The 7,837-nt window shown below is 42.4% G+C and overlaps 1 pseudogene; it reads left to right on the forward strand.

Annotated features, from left to right (window-relative positions):
• The first annotated feature begins 209 nt into the window (after positions 1-209).
• Positions 210-326, forward strand: LOC126337351 (5S ribosomal RNA; annotated as a pseudogene).
• The last annotated feature ends 7,511 nt before the right edge of the window (positions 327-7,837 follow it).

The following is a 7,837-nucleotide window of genomic DNA, read 5'->3' on the forward strand; positions in this document are numbered from 1 at the left end:
TGAGCATATCTGCGGTGCCTTGCAGTGCGCTGTTTATCAGAAAAGATCTGAACCCCCTCGTACCCTCTAGGGTTTATAGACAGCCCTGCAGGATTCATGGTGTCAGTTCCCTCCAGCACTACTTCACACATTACTCGAGTCCATGCCATGTCGTGTTGCGAGCTCGCCGGGGCCCTCCACAGTATTAGGAAAGTGTACCTGTTTCTTTAGGCAACGGCCTTACCGCAGTGGATACACCGGTTCCCGTGAGATTACCGAAGTTAAGCGCTGTTGGGCGTGACCGGCACTTGGATGGGTGACCATCCAGCCGCCATGCGCTGTTGCCATTTTTCGGGGTGCACTCAGCCTCGTGATGCCAAATGAGGAGCTACTCGACCGAATAGTAGCGGCTTCGGTCAAGAATGCCATCATAACGACCGGGAGAGCGGTGTGCTGACCCCATGCCCCTCCTTTCCGCATCCTCAGTTGAGGATGACACGGCGGTTGGATGGTCCCCGTAGGCCACTCGTGGCCTCAAGACGGAGTGTGCTGTGCTGTGCTACCTGTTTCTTTGGATCCTCAGTGCATTACCTCCTTAACTGGCTTCTTCAACCCCAGGTTCCCTACCTCACATTAGTGGAGCATCCTGTGTGTCCTACTAAAGTCTTGCACGCAATTACGGAAACACCATACAAAGGATGTTGGGTGTAATAGTTGAAAAAAAGGAATGAAAAGAATAGTCCAGCTATGGAGGACAGGCTGATGCAAATAACGATGTGATGAATCTGCAGCCTCTGTAGTCCAGTGTATTTGCACTTCTCATAACGAAGTTGGTTGGCAGCCACCTGCCAGGGTTTAGCCTGAATCCCTTCTCCCGCCCACCGCAGCTGGGTCCGCGCTCGGCAGACGACACAACGCGCTGTTTGTTTAACAAGTTGGCGCGACAGAAAGCCGGCACCCGGCGCGAGTTAGTTACGCCGGGAAGCGACGGCCCGTCTGTATACAAGCGCCGCGGCGTGCGGTCGCAAATAGATTCCCGCCTGCGGCGACCTTGACGCGCTTAGCACACCGCGGCCAAATGTTGCTGACTGCGCGCTGGGGGAGTCGAGTCAACACTGCAGCGCAGTAGAGGGGGGGGCAGCCGGGCACTGCTGACAGATCTCGCCGCAGGCTGGCGCGCTTGCGCTCGCTGGCAGGTAACTTGCCTCTGTCGCAGAAACGTGGAACACAACACCACCTTCGAATAAGCAAAAATCCAACTTTTTCTGGGGATAGGAATCGCATTTTCTGTCTCTCTCTCTCTGTCTCTCTCTCTCTCTCTCTCTCTTTCTTTCTCTCCCCTCACTGCCTCCCTCCAAGAACAGTGGTCTTATGCACGAAAGTAACGTCCGTATGATATATCACTGCCGAGTAACATAGTTGATTAAAACTTGGATTTTTTCTGTAGGTATCAGTGTTTTGACTCGTTTGATGCGGCCCGACACGTATTCCTTTCCTTTCCTTTGTCGACCTCTTTGTCAGAGAGTAGAACTTGCAACCTACGTCCTCAAGTACTACGTTAATGGCCATTAAAATGTCTGCACCACGAAGATGACGTGATACAGACACGAAATTTAACCGACAGGAACAAGATGCTGTGATATGCAAATGATTAGCTTTTCAGAGCATTCACACAAGGTTGGCACCGGTGGCGACACCTACAACGTGCTGAAATAGAAAAAGTTTCCAACCGATTTCTCATACACAACAATAGTTGACCGGCGTTACCTGGTAGAATGTGATGCCTTGTGTAAGGAGCAGAAGTGCGTAATATCACGTTTCCAACTTTGAAAAACGTCGGACTGTAGCCTTTAGCGATTGCGGTTCATGGTATCGCGGCATTTCTGTTCGCGTTGGTCGAGATCCAATGACTGTTAGCAGAATATGGAATCAATGGGTAATACGGAACGCTGTGCTGGATCCCAACGGCCTCGTATTACAAGCAGTCGAGATGACAGGTATCTTATGAGCATGGCTGTAACGGATCGTGCAGCCACGTCTCGATCCCTGAGTCAACAGATGGGGGCGTTTGCAAGACAACAACCATCTGCACGAACAGTTCGACGACGTTTGCAGCAGCATGAGCTCGGAGACCATGGATGCGGCTACCCTTGACGCTGTATCACAGACAGGAGCGCCTGCGATGGTGTACTCAACGACGAACTTGGGTGCACGAATGGCAAAACGTTATTTTTTCGGGTGAATCCAGTTTCTGTTTAGAGCATAATTATGGTAGCATCCGTGTTTGGCGACATCGCGGTGAACGCACATTCGAAGCGTGTATTCGTCATCGCCATACTGGCGTATCACCCGGCGTGATGGTATGGGGTGCCGTTCGTTAAACGTCTCGGTCACCTCTTGTTCGCTTTGACGGCAGTTTGAACAGTGGGCGTTACATTTCAGATGTGTTACGACCCGTGGCACTACCCATCCTTCGATCCTTGGGAAACCCTACATTTCAGCAGAATAATGCATGACCGTATGTTGCAGGTCCTGTACGCGACTTTCTGGGTACAGAAAATGTTAGACTGCTGCCCTGGTCAGCAAATTCTCCAGATCTCTCACCAACTGAAAACGTTGTAAGAAGTCCATGATTAAAGAGTTTGTTGCTAGCGCACTCGAGCTGATGTAATTTCGATGTATTACTCACGCACTGCCTGCGATATGTAAGCTAGAAGATAATCTGAGACCAAAGAGCAGTATTGACTGCAGTAAGAACTGCGTAGTAGTAGGAGTAAGTTGTTGCTAACGAGCAGTCGTGTCTGGTGTATCGTGTTGGCTGGGCCGGTCATGTGCAGCGATGGCGGAGCCTGAGCGTTGTAGGATAAGGTCCAAGCAGCCTCGCGCTTATGTAGTATTGTTACAGCAAGTCCCATTTAAATGTTTAAAAAAAATCTGTTAATAATAATCTTTCTCATAAAAAGTAACTTTTGACATTGATCTCAATTTAAAGAATTCACTAATTTCTCCAATCCTTGGCAATCCCGATTATTGACAAGAAAAGTCATTTCCTTCCTTTTTTATAAGACAAATCTATCGGCCAGCATTACACTTTGCTCCTATAAGAAATTTTCCTGGCGCAGTTGATATATACGCGTTATCCGGCGATCTAATTAAGGTAAGATTTTTCAGTTTATTCAGAATGATGTATCAGGGCCATGACGCAGCATTGCTGACGTCCAAAATTTACCAGGTTCACTTGACTGTCAATTATTGAAAGGTTATAGGTTTGTCACATTGTATTATATTTTCACTGTTGGGTAGTTACGCTAAATGAGAGTATTATTCATATTATTTTATTTTGTGGGGAGGTTACACTTGTCGACAACCGGCCAGGATCGTATTTTTGTGAATTTCTGAGAAGTGGTCAGCTATATATCTGCTCTTATTTACTTAATATTAAAAGTAGTTTGCATCTGGCGCAACGCATTTACCAATTTGTCACTCTTTCTTTCACAGATCATCGACAATTTGTTGCTCTTTGTTGTAACTGTATTTGTTCCATTTTGTTTTGTCTTTGTTTGATTTTGTGCTTAACTTTGAGTTGTGAAAATGCCGCGAAAAACTGCTAACAGTACGTCGCGAGTGGTAATGAGTGAAAAAGCCGACTTTAATAATTTGACTGATAATACTAGCGACACTCAGTGTCTTGATGATAATCCTTCAGTTACAGACAATCAGTGCGTACCGATCACTAGTAATGATTTTAATGCTAATGATGAGCAAAGAAATTCAATTGTGTCCTCTGTTAATTTAACGACAATTGATGACGTGGCACGTTCCGTTACAATGAACGCTGCGCAGTTTAACACACCTGATTTGCAAAATTTACATAGTGAACAGATAAATTTTTCTCACGAAGATGAACAATGTAGTTAAAATACGTCAGATTTATTTGATTCCGATGTAGTGACCAACAGTGCACACACACAATTAGAAAACATTTTCGTGAATCAGACAATGACCAAATGGTTACACAAAACGTGACACATGCAGATACACCATCACACAGTACAGTGAATAGAGTCGCTAATTTTGGCTGGGATCAAGTTATCGCATTATTACTACAACTCAATGAAAATTTCGACAACCATTTCAAACAACTTACTGAATCGTGCAAACAACTTAATGAAAGTTTCAAACAGTCGAATGAAAAACACAACCTTAATGAACAGACCAAAGAACTTAGTGAACAGGTTACAGCCGTTACCGTGCAATGTTATGATACTAAAGAACAATTACGTGAGGAAATTAAGGCTTGTGCTAGCAACCGTAGTGAAGAAATTAGATCTGTTGCACAAGAATTAAGTAGTACACATGTAGCCACAACGAAATTACTTAGAGATGAAAGTAGTGCAGTCGCTATACAATGTTCTGAAAACGCAACACAGTTACGTGACGAGTTTAAATTAATGTCAGCAGAACTTTCACGCACACTGGATGCGAAAGTTGATAAGAAATTGGAACAAAGAGCCAAATTGACGAACGTTTTAAAGTGACAGAGATGAAAAATGTTGCAGTCTCTAACTCGTCACAGTATACGCCAATTTCCGAATATTTGTCACACTCACACAGCCAGTGTAACTTAGGTAATTTACAGAGAGTACGTGACTTGGAATCCGGGCAGACACAGACAAACGGATTATCATACAATCCTGAACCAGTTCAGACATTCAGAGACGATAATTACAAGGACTCTATATCGCTGAGAAAGTTTAAGTTATTTAAGAATTACAGAACACAGACACACTCTTTGGACTGGATACAACAATTTGCTTTTGAATTTTCACCGGCGCTGAATGTAACGCAGAAACTAAAATCTATTTGCAGCGCGTAAGAGACCTCAGGGGATTCATTATACTTCGATGAATATGTGCCGTAGCGTGTACAGGGCCCGAGCCGTAGTAGTGCTATTTCATCTTTAGTTTTCTGCACTGCTGCCTTCTCTTCTACTATCCTTTATATCTATCAAAAAAGCTCTTCAACTATCCATCTATCTAGGATAATAATGAGTAAAGAAAACCTGATATGACAAGTTTTACCGAAAGTGACAATTTTCTTTAGACACTCCCGAAGCGACAAGAACTACCAGCGTAATTTTAATAACAGACAAAATTTTAATCATCCGTATGTACAAAATTTCCAGCAATCGCAAACACATTTTGGGAACAATAGACGGTTTTCACCGCAACAGCATCAAAAGCAGCCGGTTAGCATACCAAACCAACAATGTAGTCTGCAAGGTTAACCAAGCTTTAATGTTTCGCCGCCTACACGTATAGCGTCGGCTCCACCAAATAGTAACGCACAGCAACAAGGAAATCACTACGTACAGAGAACACACCATTTCAACTCATATCGCAATGCGCCGTATAGCAACGATTATTATGACAGACTTAAAAGTAATGAGCACAGTTTTCAGCGTAACAGTCGGTCTTACCAGCAGCAGAATCATCCGCAACAACAGATTATCATGAATGAACCAGACAGTAGATATCACCCCCAACGTAATACGTCAGGGAGAAATAACAGAACAGTACAAATAGTGGAAATGACACAGCATCCTCCCGCAAATAACAGCACGTCAGATAGAATTTGACTAGATACAGCACAGATTGAACCTTCCAGCGATGTAAGCAATACTTTTGATACACAGACTCTTGTTAACGAAAATGTTATTACTTTTGACGACATCCGAGACACTCTTTTGCATGAAAAACCAGTTATTCAAAAAACCATTTCCCACCCTGTCAATTAAGTAAAGATTGGATCATCCACATTTTCGGCAGTAATCGACTCTGGATCACCTATGTCAGATATAAATGAGGAAACTTTCAACGCTTGTAACAAAGAGAATACTTATCCTACATTACCATAAGGCAAAACTAAAGTAAAAGGAGCAGTATCTGGTAAAGGAGTAGATGTAAAATTACAGACACACTTATCATTTTGTATTGCACGTCATACGTTCCTCTCAAATTTTTGGATTGTTCCCTTACTGACAACAGACGTTATTTTAGGTACGAATTTTTTGGTACAACATGACGCAATTATTGACTTTCAAAATTTCTATTTAATGTTAAAGGATGAAAATGTACAACTGGCATTAGAATTTCAGCACTCTTTATCTGCAGAAGAACAAACAATTAATCAGACAGAGGTCATTTCTGCATCACGTAACATAGACTGTCATTCCACATTGTTCACAGATATGTTCGTACACAACTATAATATACCAGGCGAAGCCGACTATGACGTTATGCAAATGATTTCTGGTAAAGTTAAACAGAGCAGCGCAAATACAGACGATAAACGTACGCAACTAAGCAAAATTCTTTTACAGCAAGCTCCAGTTTTTGACAACATCCCTGGTACTACGTCCGGTTTCATGTATGAATTTCAAGTTAAACAATACGACACGTTTAAAGCCAAACATTATCCCATTCCGTATATTCACAGAGAACGAGTTAAGAAAGAATTGTAAACTATGCTTGACCAAGGTATTATTGAACCAGCAGTTAGTCCGTACATAAACCCGCTCCATATTGTTAAGAAAAAGGATGGCTCACTTCGCCTCGTACTTGATTCGCGTCACATGAATAACATTATTATTAATGAAACAGATCGCCCACAAACACTAGAAGAACTTATACAGAAATTTCATGGCACTGCTATTTATTCCACATTAGATTTGAGATCGGGATTTTGGCAAATTCAGCTCCATCCGAACTGCAGAAAGTACACAGCATTTCTCTGTTTTGGTGACCGTTATCAATTTTGTAAATTACCGTTCGGTTTAACAATTTCTTCAGCAGCATTTATTCGCGGTTTGAATGAGATACTTCCGACAGAACTTAAAGACAGAATCACAACGTATGTAGACGACATTCTTATTGCAGAAGCTAACTGGACTGAACACAATTTGATTCTGGAACAACTGTTGCAGACTTTTCGTGCACAAGGACTCACAGTTAATCTTAACAAATCGCACTTTGGCAGAACTTCCATAAAATTTCTTGGACATGTAATTTCAGCAGAAGGCATTCGCCTGACCCGGAAAAACTTCAAGCTTTACGTGACATTACTGATCCAACGACGAAGAAACATCTACGCAGCTTTCTGGGGTTAATTAACTTTTTCCGTAAATTTATTCATTACTCTTCTTTAGACACCCCTAGATTATGCCAACTGACGGGTAAAAACACTATTTGGTCCTGGGATAGCCAAGCGCAGTTTGAATTTGTCAATCTGAAACAAGCTTTGTTGAACGCACCACTTTTATCACACCCAGATCTCACTAGAAATTTTTCCATTGCCACCGACAGTTCTAACACAGCTTTAGGCGTACACATTTTTCAGGAAATTGAAGAAGACGGTAATACAGTAATTAAAAACATCGCTTTTGCAAGTCGCATTCTGTCACCTGCTGAACGCAATTATTCTATTACAGAACTTGAAACATTATGTGTTGTATGGGCATTTATCCGATTTAGGCATTTTCTTTATGGAACACATACAACCGTTTACACAGACCACAGAGCTATCCAGTTTTTACTTTCCGCTAAATTTACACATGACAGATTAAGCAGATGGAAACTTTATTTACAGGAATTTAATTTTACAATTGTTCACATTCCCGGTACACAAAATATTGTAGCAGACGCACTATCCCGTTCTCTCTGCAACAATCAGCAAGACATCGCAACCAACTTCTGCCAAGCAAATTCTAGCGTCATGTATATTCAACATGTTGCATTTGAAAATTTCATTTCATCGTCATTACGAGATATAGCACAAGAGCAGAGTAAAGACAAAGTAT

The sequence above is a fragment of the Schistocerca gregaria genome, chromosome 2 (genome assembly GCF_023897955.1).
Source record: "Schistocerca gregaria isolate iqSchGreg1 chromosome 2, iqSchGreg1.2, whole genome shotgun sequence".
Taxonomy (NCBI): Eukaryota; Metazoa; Arthropoda; class Insecta; order Orthoptera; family Acrididae; genus Schistocerca; species Schistocerca gregaria.